This window comes from Schistocerca serialis, chromosome 4 (genome assembly GCF_023864345.2).
Source record: "Schistocerca serialis cubense isolate TAMUIC-IGC-003099 chromosome 4, iqSchSeri2.2, whole genome shotgun sequence".
Taxonomy (NCBI): domain Eukaryota; kingdom Metazoa; phylum Arthropoda; class Insecta; order Orthoptera; family Acrididae; genus Schistocerca; species Schistocerca serialis.
Window position 1 is genome coordinate 280452021 of NC_064641.1, and position 15215 is coordinate 280467235.

The window sequence follows — 15215 nt, forward strand, 5'->3', positions numbered from 1 at the left end:
ATTGAAATTGGGTTGTGTTGATGTGTTTCTCTTGGTCATAAAAAATGGAAAAGTGTTTGTTGGTTTAATTAATTTGCCGCCAGAGAAATCTTCCTCTACCGGTTTAAATACTCATAGGAAAAAAAAACATTAGGGAAAATATTTGTTTTGATGTCCCCTACAACCTTCCGGAGTTTGTCGGTTTAAATACTTTTCACCCTTTATAACAAGCCCCCAGGAGATACGCCTACACTGCAACACCAAGTAGTGTGGGATGTAAGTGGAGTGGAGGTTGGACTAGGGAATGAGAAAGCGTGGCTCTCAATTTAACAGTTGTTTCATTGAACATAGAAACTCCAAATAGCGTAACGGTAATCCACTAACAATTACATATAAAATAAATTTATATGTACACTATGTGATCAAAAGTATCGGGACACCTGACTGAAAATGACTTACTAGTACGTGGCGCCCTCTATCGGTAACGCTGGAGTTCAGTATGGCGTTGGTCCGGCCTTAGCATTGATGACAGCTTCCACTCTCGCAGGCATACGTTCAGTCAGCTGCTGGAAGGTCTCTTGGGGAACGATAAGCCATTCTTCACGGAGTGCTGCACTGAGGAGAGATATCGATGTCGGTCGGTGAGGTCTGGCACGAAATCGGCGTTCCAAAACATCCTAAAAGAGTTCTATAGGATTCAGGTCGTGACTCTATGCAGGCTAGTCCATGTCAGAGATGTTAATGTCGTTTAACCACTTCGCTACAAGCCGTGCATTATGAACATGTTTTCGATCGTTATGAAAGATCCAATCGCCATCCCAGAATTTCTCTTCAACAGTGGGAAGATAAAAGGTGCTTAAAACATGAAGGTAGACCTGTGTCGTCATAGTGGAACGCAAAACAGCAATGCCTGCAAGCCCCCTCCATGAAACACGCGACCACACCATAACACCACCGCCTCCGAATTTTACTGTTGGCACTTTACACGCTGGCAGATGACGTTCACGAGGCATTCGCCATACCCACACACTGCCATCGCATTGTGTACCGTGATTCATCACTCCACACGACGTTTTTCCACTGTTCAATCGACCAATGATTAGGCTCCTTACACCAAGCGAGGCGTCGTTTGGTATTTACCGGCGTGATGGGTGCCTTATGAGCAGCCACTCGACCATGAAGCTTTCTCACCTCCCGACTAATTGTCATAGTACTTGCAATGGATCCTGATGCAGTTTGGAATTCCTGTGTGACGATCTGCATAGATGTCTGCCTATTACACATTACTACCCTCTTCAATGGTCAGCGTTCTCTGTCAGTCATCAGACGAGGTCTGTCTGTGCGCTTTTGTGCTGGACGTGTCCCTTCACGTTTCCACTTCAGTATCACATCGGGAACAGTGGACCTAGGGATTTATAGAGTGTGGAAATCTCGCGTACACACGTATGACACAAGTGACACCCAGTCACCTGACCACGTTCGAAGTCCGAGAGTTCTGCGTAGCGCTCCATTCTGCTCTTTCACGATATATAATGACTACTGAAGTCGCTGATATGGAATACCTGGCAGTTGGTGGCTGCACAATGCACCTAATATGAATAACGTATGTTTCTGAGGGTGTCCGGATACTTTTGATCATATATATCCGCACACCCTCAATACATACAGGGTGGGCGTAAATTCCCGTTAAAGACTTCTAGGACTTGTAGAGGGGAGTGAGTACTAGGAACCCATGTCCGGAAACGTCATCTAAGGAGTCTACAGAACGTCAAAGTTATAGGTGCGGGCGTCTGTAAATATACGTATACACGGGGTGATTCCGTGATGATGTTACAGACTTTCTAGGACGATGGAGAACGACAAATGTATTATTTAGAAGTAAGGATCCCTGTACCGGAAACGAACGAGTCGAAAGTTATAAACGAAAACCGTTATGATACGTCAGTTGAATACATGCACCGGTTCTTGTGTTGCGAAGAGTGTAGGGTTGGTAACTTTCAGTGGTGGTAGTGTGTACAAAATCGAGAAAAAAGTCCAGTAAACGCGAGCTCTAAAGTTCGTACCTTAACAGCTATGAAATTAGCGAAGATGAACGATTGGTCATAGCTCCTCAGGTATACAATCATCACGGAATCACCTCGTGTATACGTGCATTTACAGACGCCGGCGCCTATAAATCTGACGATCTGTAGTCTCGTTGGATGACGTTTCCGAACATGGTTTCCTGTTCAAAATACGATATACTCACTCCCCACTACATGTCCTAGAAGCTAACGTAACATTTTCGAATCTCAATGGATAAACCGACAAAAAGGTAAACCATTCATAAAGCCTCTTTATACAACACGTCTGAAACGATCCAAATGTTTTCTATTAACAATTATGGCAACATAACTGAAGTGGCCTCACTAAAACAGCCAACATCATAGGCACCACTTCGCTTCGGCTCCCAGAACAGAGGAAGAATTCAAATACACACGGCCACATGGCCATGTCGACCGCACACCGAGCACCTCAGAGAGATGTTGCTATGCAGGACTAATCGATTCTGATGACAGGATATCTTTGCACAATGTAGCATACACTATTTCGCGAATGATAGAAAATCGAAGCTGTGGCTAAAAATAAAAGTGCACTTTAACATATAACTTTCAAAGTGAATAAACACGATGGTTGTTAAACGCCCTCGTGTTCTGTCAACAGGATTACTATTTTCTCTCTGAAAACTTCCTTTAAATATTTAGTATATATTCCAAACCCTACTTTTTCGCTCGCTTCACGCACCTGTCGCCTAAGCTTACCCGATTTGTTGGACGTTTACTTGAATTGGAACGATTTCGGAATGAGGTTTTAAGTGTCATGTTAGCTATATGCTAAGAATAGCTCGAAACGACATAAAAAATTTCAATGGCTTTTCTTCTCATTGCATAGCAAAGTTCAGCCTGACCTGGTCTATGTATACCTCCACATCTATAGTAATTACTAAACTATGAAACCGTCGTGTCTCTCTGCTTGAACAAGCTAATCTCCAAACCTTCTACCCCAATTTTCAACGGGCTTTTACAGGTAAGTTGAGCGTGGTTTGCGGTAAATCACAGACTTCGTTTCATGAAAATCGTATCATGGATGTATTCATTTAATGTTTTATTGAAAACCGTTGTCCCGGTCTGGCTGAACATGCTCATCAACAAAATTATGAGGCGTATATTCACGGAGCATTCACATGCACGTTTAGCATAACGTGGGGCAAAATAATTGCTCTATTTCATCAAAATCTGACCAAGGGAGAAAAATATAACGTAAATTAAAATTCTAGGTGTCTACTCAGCTTAATAGTTCGGTTCATCACCTTATTGACGGCGAAGAACCAATAGACGGTACTGCTAGTTTCGTAGTACATAGAAGACCCAATGGTGCTGTTACTGTTCCTTACCACAGTGACAAAAATATTTTCGTAAGTTTATGTCAGTAATAGAGTTAAACGCCGCACTATTATCGTTACGAATTCAAACTAACACTGGATTTACGGATTTCGCGTTGTGTATTAAGACCACGGCGAAACTGCTTTGCTTCTTTCGATATGTTTCATTTATATTTTAGTTCTTGGCACGGAATAACGAATTTACTGACAAAATGATGCTATAAAGGGTCTGTCTTCACCGACTGTTGCACGGAACTGTGAAAAACGACGGTATGAAAGATGGTTCTATAACCTGCATTGGGAATCAAGAGCATATAACTAGTTTAGCAACATTTACCTTAATGTTCACCTGTTTAATGTTTGCAACTCTCTTCTCAGCCAGTGTGCGTCTTTACGTTTTTTGTACATCACTCTGCCTGTATGTGCCTGTCCATCTGTCTATATAGAGTGAAGTGCCAAAGAAACTGGTATAGGGATGCTTATTCAAATACAGAGACATGTAAACAGGCATAAACGGCGCTACTGTCGGCAACGCTCATCTAAGTCAACGAGTGTCCGACGCCGTTGTTAGATGGGTTACTGCTGGTATAATGGCAGGTTATCAAGATTTAAGTGAGTTTGAACGTGGTGTTATAGTCGGCGCACGAGTGATGGGGCACAGCGTCTCCGAAGTAACAATGAAGCGGGGAATTTCCCGTACGACCCTTTCACGACTCTACCGTGAATATCAGGAACCCGGTAAAACATCATATCTTCGAATCCTTCAAGAACGGGACCAACGATGATAGAAGAGAATCGTTCAACGTGACAGCAACCCATCCGCACAATTTCGGCAGATTTCAGTATTGGGGCATCAAGAAGTGTCAGCGTGCGATCGATTCAACGAAGCATCATCGATATGAGCTTTCGGAGCAGAAGGCCCACTCGTGTACCCTTCATGACTGCACGACACGAAGTTTTACTCCTTATCTGGACCCGTCAGCACCGACATTGGGCTGTTGACGTCTGGAAACATAATGCCTTATCGAACGAGTCTCGTTTCAAGTTGCATCAAGCGCATGGACGTGGACGCGTATGAACCTCATGAATCCATGGACTCTGCATGTCAGCCGGCGACTGTTCAAGCTAATGGAGCCTCTAGAAAGTTGTGTAGCGCGTGCAGTTGGAGTGATATTGGACCCCAGGTACGTCTAGATACGATTCTGACAGGTGACACGTACGTACGCATCTTGTAAGATTGCTTGCATTCATTGATGTCCACTCTGCATGCCGACGGACATGGGAAATTACAGCAGGACAAAGCGATGTTTCACCCGCCCAGAATTGCTAAAAACTCTTCTGAAGTTAAACACTTCCGCTGGCCACATGAACATTATTGAGCGTATCTGGGATGCCTTGCAACGTGCTGTTCAGAAAAGATCTCCACCCCATCGTTCTCTTAAGGACCTATGGACTGCCTGCAGGATTCATGGTGTCATTTCCCTCCAGCAATACTTCAGACATTAGTCGAGTCCATGCTATTTTGTTGTGGCACTTCTGCGTGCTTGCGTGGGCCCTACACCATATTACGCAGGCGTACCAATTTCTTTGGCTCTTCAATGTATGTTGTGATGTCAGCAATTTCTTCTGCAGAATCGTATCTACTCTTAGTTTAGTGATAATATTAAGGGTTTTTGTGTGTGTCCATTGCTTGATTTTCTGTTTGCACTAGATGCAAAACAAAACAAAAAAACTGTACTTTAGAGATTTGAGGGATAACTTTTTCCGTAGTTGCAGCGGAGTACTTCCCACCAAGTTTTAATCTTTTCGTTGTTGCCTTCGTGATCACAATCTGATGAATTCTCGTCAATCAACCAATCCAAAAAAAATTACTGTCTAATAATTGCTGTTATCACTCGTGGGAGTGGCATAATTTTCTGTGTCTAGTTCCTAGTGAGATAATTGATAGTACAAGAGCTTTTATAAATTTCCTTTCACTCCAATGAGAGTTACCAAATACAGATTAGGAGAAAACGTTGATTTATATCAATTCTCCGGATATTATCACACAAAAGCTTCTTATAACTTGTGTGTTTATTATTGATTGGATTTTTATTCCATTTTATGTTGTTTTCTTTCAACTTTTTAAACCCTCCAACTTCATGTCGTACAGAGAACGACGTAAGCTATGTAGATGAGCGAAGTAGCATCAACAAAGTGCTTCGCTACCAGCATAAGTGATTTATAATCTTTCCTTCCAAGACTTCATCGAGAAGTGTAGCAGTAGTTTTCCATTTCTCTTAATATTCACGTTACGTTTTCACACACTTATTATTTCTCGTACTATTACGTTTCTCTTCACTTTGCGAAATTTCATGTCGTTGTCGGCATCATCTTCACAGTTTACCATCTTTTCTCCTAATGGTAGGCGTCATTGGATCCTTGTGTACCTTAAACGCAGCATGCTGTTTGAAACTTATACGCAATACAGTGGGTAATGTACTCTCCGTCGAGGGCACTGCGTTGCACCACGACAGCTTTTGTAAGCCACAGCCACTTCAACATCTTGCAGTACTGTGCTGAAGAAGAATGGTTTTCAAATGGCATCTCGGTACTGCAGCCCTATATTCCCGAAGCAAACGCATAGATTACGGGTGGGATTTCGGCCCCAGAGATTTAGGAGGAGTTTATCCCCGCGAATTTATTGCAAGCTGCCGGTATCGAAACACTCTGAGAAACGGCCGTAACACATTGACCTCTAGAAGGTGGCTGGCAGTAAGACCAAGACCCGGATATATACCGCACCAACTGCTGCGCGGCATTTACTCGGTACTGCAGCGATTCTCTGTGTGGCACCAGTGCGCCAGGATCCTCCGGTACACGCAACATTAAGCAAGTATCAATAGGATCTAATCGAACTGGTTTTCCGGAATCTTTGCGAGTGTTCTTTGATACATGTGACTGTTTATAAAGGACGTTTCACACAGGATGTAAGTGCATTGTCCGTTGTTGCTCCGGCCAGGAGCCCTCTGGAGTGTTACTACTAGCTGGAGACCGCAGGAGAGAGCACAGGCAGCGGAGGCGCTGCGTCTGCAGTACGCGATATTCCACTTGATACGTTTATAGGAGTTCCAATTAGTTTCAGTATAGGTACAGAAGTACTAAACGAGGCAATAATTGTTCTCATTTCGCCAAATTGAGTGCTTTTCTAGGTCATAGCAATAATGTCTTTGTAGTGGTAAGAGTAAACAGCTCTTGGGGCATTAAGACGAACAGCAGATAGAAGTACGGTTATTTTACGCACTAGTAGAAACAATTTCCGATTCCGCCCCCCCCCCCTCCCCCTATGTATCATGGACCGCACCCTTGTTGGGGAGGCTTGCGTGCCTCAGCGATACCGATAGCCCTACCATAGGCGCAACCACAATGGAGGGGTATCTGCTGAGAGGCCAAACACACATGTGGTTCCTGAAGATGGGTAGCAGCCTTTACAGTAGTAGCAGGAGCAACAGTCTGGATGATTGATTAAACTAGCCTTGTAACAATAACCAAAACAGCATTGCTGTGTGCTGATACTGCCAACGGCCGAAGGCAAGGGGACTCTACAGCCGATTTTCCCGAGGGCATGCAGCTTTATTCTATGGTTAAATGATGATGGCACACTTTAGCTTCTCAGGAGGACGTCGTTATAAGGAGAAACAAAATTGGCGTTCTACGGATCGGAGCGTAGTGTCGCGTGACAGCCCGCATCTCGTGGTCGTGCGGTAGCGTTCTCGCTTCCCACGCCCGGGTTCCCGGGTTCGATTCCCGGCGGGGTCAGGGATGTTCTCTGCCTCGTGATGGCTGGGTGTTGTGTGCTGTCCTTAGGTTAGTTAGGTTTAAGTAGTTCTAAGTTCTAGGGGACTTATGACCACGGCAGTTGAGTCCCATAGTGCTCAGAGCCATTTGAACCATTTTTTTTTGTGGCGTGACACGCTATTTTTTACCGCCCTGCCAGTGTCCAGCAATGTTCATTTGTTTAGCTAAAGGCTGTAGTAGAAAATACTAGACCACTACTGTCTATTGCAGGTCGCAACATACATAGAATTGTCCGGTAAACGGGATGTGGCTAGCTACTGAAATAAAAGTTTTAAGTTGGCAATGTAAATTTTCAGGTGTATTTTTACGATAAAGATCACAGTTAATACTGCCAAGTCCGTACTAAATGGCAACACAATGTAAAGTTCACGTGCTAACCACAATGACACACATAGCCAGTTTATGGTATTTACATCCGTTACCGAAGTTAATAGAGCTCACCGGATCGTTTGGTTATGAAAATGCTCGCTCAAATGTTGTGCACTCTGCTCTACACGTAATACCTGTTCCAGTCTTACATCGCACAACACGCCACGCGGTTTTAAGTAACAGTCAAAAGAAATAATTTTGATATTCCGTCCGACATTCCACACGACTTCCACTGTACCGTTCACTTAAATACACTTTGTACTACTTCGCTAACTCGTAATTAGCATTTTTCCGCGATTTTACAGTACTTTCGTCGGAACTACTTTCAATGAGATGTCACTAGTTCGAACCCTCAGCCGCGACTTCCCTAGATCACACCAAAGTCTTTGTGCCCAGCGTAGATTGGCGCGAGCCTGCATCTTTCTAATTGGCTGATATCACAAACAGCAAATCAGGTAGTTGCGAAGAAACCATGGGTAACAGAAGAAATACTTCAGTTGATTGATGAAAGGAGGAAGTACAAACATGTCCCGGAAAAATCAGGAATACAGAAATACAAGTCGCTGAGGAATGAAATAAATAGGAAGTGCAGGGAAGCTAAGACGAAATGGCTGCAGGAAAAATGTGAAGACATCGAAAAAGATATGATTGTCGGAAGGACAGACTCAGCATACAGGAAAGTCAAAACAACCTTTGGTGACATTAAAAGCAATGGTGGTAACATTAAGAGTGCAACGGGAATTCCACTGTTAAATGCAGAGGAGAGAGCAGATAGGTGGAAAGAATACATTGAAAGCCCCTATGAAGGTGAAGATTTGTCTGATGTGATAGAAGAAGAAACAGGAGTCGATTTAGAAGAGATAGGGGATCCAGTATTAGAATCGGAATTTAAAAGAGCTTTGGAGGACTTACGGTCAAATAAGGCAGAAGGGATAGATAACATTCCATCATAATTTCTAAAATCATTGGGGGAAGTGGCAAGAAAACGACTATTCACGTTCGTGTGTAGAATATATGAGTCTGGCGATATACCATCTGACTTTCGGAAAAGTATCATCCACACAATTCCGAAGACGGCATGAGCTGACAAGTGCGAGAATTATCGCACAATCAGCTTTACAGCTCATGCATCGAAGCTGCTTACAAGAATAATATACAGAAGAATGGAAAAAAAAAATTGAGAATGCGCTAGGTGACGATCACTTTGGCTTTAGGAAAAGTAAAGGGACGAGAGAGGCAATTCTGACGTTACGGCTAATAATTGAAGCAAGGCTAAAGAAATATCAGGACACTTTCATAGAATTTGTCGACCTGGAAAAAGCGTTCGACAATATAAAATGGTGCAAGCTGTTCGAGATTCTGAAAAAAGTAGGGGTAAGCTATAGGGAGAGACGGGTCATATACAATATGTACAACAACCAAGAGGGAATAATAAGAGTGGACGATCAAGAACGATGTGCTCGTATTATGAAGGGTGTAAGACAAGGCTGTAGCCTTTCGCCCCTACTCTTCAATCTGTACATCGAGGAAGCAATGATGGAAATAAAAGAAAGGTTCAGGAGTGGAATTAAAATACAAGGTGAAAGGATATCAATGATACGATTCGCTCATGACATTGCTATCCTGAGTGAAAGTGAAGAAGAATTAAATGATCTGCTGAACGGAATGAACAGTCTAATGAGTACACAGTATGATTTGAGAGTAAATCGGAGAAAGACGAAGGTAATGAGAAGTAGTAGAAATGAGAACAGCGAGAAACTTAACATCAGGATTGATGGTCAGGAAGTCAATGAAGTTAAGGAATTCTGCTACCTAGGCAGTAAAATAACCTATGACGGACGGAGCAAGGAGGACATCAAAAGCAGACTCGCTATGGCAAAAAAGGCATTTCTGGCCAAGAGAAGTCTACTGATATCAAATACCGGCCTTAATATGAGGAAGAAATTTCTGAGGATGTACGTTTGGAGTACAGCATTGTATGGTAGTGAAACATGGACTGTGGGAAAACCTGAACAGAAGAGAATCGAAGCATTTGAGATGTGGTGCTATAGACGAATGTTGAAAATTAGGTGGTCTGATAAGGTAAGGAATGAGGAGGTTCTACGCAGAATCGGTGAGGAAAGGAACATGTGGAAAACACTGATAAGGAGGAGGGACAGGATGATAGGACATCTGCTAACACATGAGGGAATGACTTCCATGGTACTAGAGGGAGCTGTAGAGGGCAAAAACTGTAGAGGAAGACAGAGATTGGAATACGTCAAGCAAATAATTGAGGACGTAGGTTGCAAGTGATACTCTGAGATGAAGTGGTTAGCACAGGAAAGGAATTCGTGGCGGGCCGCATCAAACCAGTCAGTAGACTGATGACCAAAAAAAAAAAAAACTCACCGTCTTCCAGCAGAAGCTGAAGTCTATCCTCTAGCTTGTAGAAAGCGTACTGACAGCTTTTCAAACATCCTAAATGGATAGACGGCATCACACGAGGATTCTTAGCTTCTGCATTTGGAATGCCAACGGCCTGAAACTGAAGAAAATAGAATTCACGGACTTTTTACATCGCCACAGGATAGACATAGCATATGTCTCCGAAACACATCTCCACGAGTCAACCGACCTCCGCTTCAGGAACATGCACATCTACCGGACGGACAGACTGGACCATCGGGGTGGACTGACCGCAGTTCTGATCAATAAATGCATTCGTCACCACCAAGAACGTTTACCCCAACTCCAGACTTCAGAGGCCACGGCAGTAACAATCCACACGACGCTCGGAAACATTACCTGTACTGCTGCTTACCTTAGCCCAAAGAAGCCTCTCCACCCAGAAGATCTTTACGCCGTTACAGAGGGTTACGACAAGATCCTCCTTGGAGGGGATCTTAATAGTAAACATATTGCCTGGAATTCCCGTAAGACTAACCCAAAAGGACATATGTTGTTTGCACTGGCTGAGAATTTACATGTCTACGGCCCACGGGAACCGACGAGGATATCTTACGTCCAGACACAAGCCCCTGATGTTCTTGACATCGCCATAATCAAGAACATCAACCCGAATCTCCATCTGCCGACGCTGGATGATCTTTCGTCGGATCACAGACTGGTGTTAGGACTCGTAGAGAGGGCTACTTTGCAACTCCCACTGCCGACGACAAGAACTTACGACTGGCAGCAGTTCCAAACGTACCTCAACAACAATGTGCGACCAACCCAGGTTGTTACTACCAGAGAGGTGATTGATGTGGCAGTCGCAGTATTCACGATGAAGATTAACAGTGCGAAACAACGAGCACTCATGGAGCGCCTGCAACCAGATGTCAATTATGACGAGTTTCCACCACCACTGCAGGAACTTAAGACAAGGCGCAATCGATTTCGGAAACGATGGGTCCGTTACCGCCATCCGGATGATAGACGGGAGACTCACACACTTACCCGAGAACTCCGACGGAAGGTCCAGGACTGGAAGCAACACACGTGGGAACTCCGAATGGACAACTTTCTATTACGCACCATAGATGAATGGAGAATAGTTAAAGGTCTCAGACAGCAACAGCCCCCCAAAAGGGCAATTCGAGGACTCCATTGCCTCTTGTACGACTCACTGGCGCAGGCGGAGCTGTATGCGGATACGTACCAACAACAGATGACTACGCCCCCCCACGGAGTATGGAGATGATGCACTCCACCGTGCAGAGGAGGACACAGTGGCGGAATGGGAAGCTATTCGGGACGCCGCGACTAACACTATGCCCCGGCTGACAACGCCGGAGGAAATTCGGAGGATTATCAAGTATAGCAAACACACCTCACCTGGAACAGATAGAATCTGCAATACGGAATTGAAACACCTACCGAGAAAGCCTATTATGCTTCTCACCCGGACAGTGAACAGCTGCCTCAGGACTGGATACTTCCCAGAGGCATGAAAGATTGCCAGAATAGTGCCAATACCAAAACCGGGCAAGGATCTCTCACACCCTGACAGCTACAGACCCATAAGTTTACTGCCGACGCTGGGAAAGGTACTGGAACGTGTCCTACTGAAACGCATGCTGGACACCCTTGTGGCACACAACATCATCCGACCGGAGCAGTTTGGGTTCCAGGCGAAGCTATCGGCTGAGTTACAACTACTGCGCATCACGGAATCTATCCAAGACAGTTTCTACAAGAACAAGCATACCATTGGAGTCTTTCTCGATATAGAGAAGGCTTACGATAAAGTATGGCGACGCAACTTGATCGTCAAGCTCCGACGTACTACTCCCCTACCAGACTGCTATTTAAAACTTCTCGACAATTTTCTTCAGGGTCGCAGATTATATGTTCGCATTGATGACAAGAATTCAACAACACGGCCTGTCCTTGAAGGACTTCCACAAGGATAGGTCATATCTCCACTGCTGTTTAATTTATACATTAACGACCTCCCGACGGTGCCACATGTTACTGCCAGTTTCTATTCCGACGACACAGCGCTCCTGACTGCAGGCACCAGAATGGACCACCTCGTCACACGGATGCAGCGGCAACTAGACTTAGTGAACCACTGGACCCACAGGAACAAAATATCGGTCAATCCAGAGAAAACGAAAGTTATTGTCTTCACACGTCGGAGACTCATCGTCAATGAACGCCTACAGATATCAGACCAGCCACTCCCCTGGGCAACAGCTGTAAAATACCTTGAAGTGCATCTGGACGCCAAACTGCTGTATAGTCGTCACATTATGGAGAAGAAGACGTCTGGCCTCAAAATGCTGGGAGCTCTTCTCCCATTTCTGAAGAGCTCGTACCTCAGCCAACGCAAGAAACTCCAGTTGTACCACGCCACAGTCGAACCAACTATTTTCTATGGATCGACCTCTTGGGGTACTACGTGTGCCACTAACTACAAGAAGTTACAGGTTGTACAAAGCAGATGCCCACGATGGATCACTGGAGCCCAATGGTGCATCCGGAATCATGATATTCATCGAGCCTTAAGCGAATCTTACCTCTCAGAAAAGGTCAAGGAAAAGGCACGAACATTATTTCGGAAGTTGGACATGATACGTGACAGTACACCACAACTCACCACAGTAGGTACGGAAGAACCCTTACGCACCCACAAATATAAAGTACCGAAGGCGGTAGCATTTGAGCCTCTGTAAATGATATCCCTACGTAATTCTCCATAATTTAAGGACATAAAGTACTTTAGCACTTCTACACACATGTTTTCAAACACACACCAAAAGCAGCGAGTTAAAGGACCCTTCTGTGTGCCCAAACTAAAGCTGAAAGAAGGATAAATAAATAAAGAGAAAATTTTTACCCTTTCCATTCCTACAGAAGTAAAAATCAACGAAGTTGGTCAGACTTCAGCACCACCACCACACACAAAAAGAAGAAAAAATGTCAGCTGGTGACATCTGTCGATGACTCATGCCTATAACGATATTGTCGCTCAAGTGACAGGAGCGATGCGAAGGCGTTACGCCTCAGTAGGATGTCAGATCTCTTAAACTTAATCGGGCAGGGAAATGGACAGGTTAACGTTAAATAGAGGGGAATTAGTGACGTTCTTTCGTAGGAGGAATAGGACTTTTGGTCAGGTGAATACAGAGTTATAACTACAAAATCAAATATGCGTAATGCTGGTTTAATAATGAATTAAAAAGTAGGAACGTGCATAAACTATTACGAAAAGCATAGTGGACGCATTATTGTAGCCAAGATAGACACGAATTCCACGCCTACCACAGTTGTACAAGTTTATATGTCAACAAGCTCCTCAGATGATGAAGAGGTTGAAGAAATGTATGATGAGATAAAATAATTATTCGCATACTTAAGGGACGTGAAAATTTAATAGTCACGGGGGCTTGAATTCTATGGTAGGAAAAGGAAGAGAAGGAAAATTAGTAGGTGAATATGGACTGGGGGGAAGATATGAAGGAGGATGCCGCCTGGTAAAGTTTTGTACAGAGAATAACTTAATCGTAGGTAACACTTGGTTTAAGAAACTACGCTGTAAACGTGGAAGACACGTGGAGCCACCGTGAGGTTTCAGATTGATTATATAATGGTAAGACAGAGATTTAGGAACCAGTTTTCAAATCTTTCCGATATTTCCAGGGGTAAATGTGTACTCTGACCAAAAGTTATTGGCTATGAACTGTAGATTAAAACTGAAGAAACAGCAAAAAGGCAGGAATTTAAGTAGATGTAATCGGAACAAACTGAAGTACTGAAGGTTGTAGAGAATTTCTGTGAGAGCATCAGTTTACGATTGACAAGAACAAGGGGAGACGAATACAGTTTCAGGGAGAGCATAAGGGAACAATTGACAGGAATGGGGGAAAGAAATACAGTAGAAGAAGAATGGGAAGCTTTGAATGATTAAATAGTGAAGGAAGCAAAGGATCAAGTAGGCAAACAGATGAGGGCACGTCGAATTTCCTGGGTAACACAAGAGATACTGAATTTGATTGATGAAAGAAGAAAGTACGAAAATGCAGTAAATGAGGCAGGCGGAAAGGAATGCAGATGAGATCGGCAGGAAGTGCTAAATGGGTAAACAGGAGTTGCTATAGGACAAATGTAATGATATAGAAGCAAGTATCACTAGGGCTAAGTTAGGTGGCGCCAACAGGAAGGTTCAAGAGTCTTTTGGAGAAAAGAGAACCACCCTTATGAATACCAAAAGCTCAGATGGGAAATCAGTCCTAAGCAAAGAAGGGAAAGCAAAAAGGTGGAAGGAGTATGTAGAGGGTCTACGCAAGGGCGATGTAGTTGAGGGTAATATTATGGAACAGGACATAGATGAAGATGAGATGCGAGATATGATACTGAGTGAAGAATTTGACAGAGCACTGAGAAGACCTAAATCGAAACAAGGCCCCGGGAGTAGACAAAACTCCGTTAGAACTCCTGATACCCTTGGAAGAGCAAGCCATATCAAAACACTTGTACCTTGTGAGCAAGATGTATGATCCATTCAAAATACCCTCAGACACCAAGAAGAATATAATAATTCTGATTCCAATGAAAGCCTGTGCTGATAGGTGTGAGAACTACCGAACTGTCAGTCTAATAAGTCAAGGCTTCAAAGTACTAACACGAATTCTATAAATGGAAAAGCTGGTAGAAGTCGATCTCGGGGCGATCAGTTTGGATTCCGTAAAAGAGTAGGGAAACACGAGGCAATGCGACCCTACCACTTAACTTAGAAGAGAGGTTAAGAAAAGAAAAACCAAATTTTATAGCATTGTAGAATTAGAGAATGCTTTTGACAAAGTTGACTGAAATATTCACTTTCAAATTCTGAAAGTGGTAAGGGTAAAATACAGGTAGCGAAAGGCTATTTACAATTGTACTGAAATCAGATGACAGTTATAAGAGTCGAGGGCCGCGGAAGGGAAGCAGTGTTTGAGTAGGGTATGATCGTTGTCGCCTATCCCCGATGTTATTTAGTCTGTATATTGAGCAAGCAGTGAAGGGAACAAAAGAAAAATTAGGAGTAGGAATTAAAATACGTGGAGATGAAATAAACATTTTGAGGTTTGACGATGACACTGTAATTCTGTCAAGGACAGCAAAGGACCTGGAAGAGCAA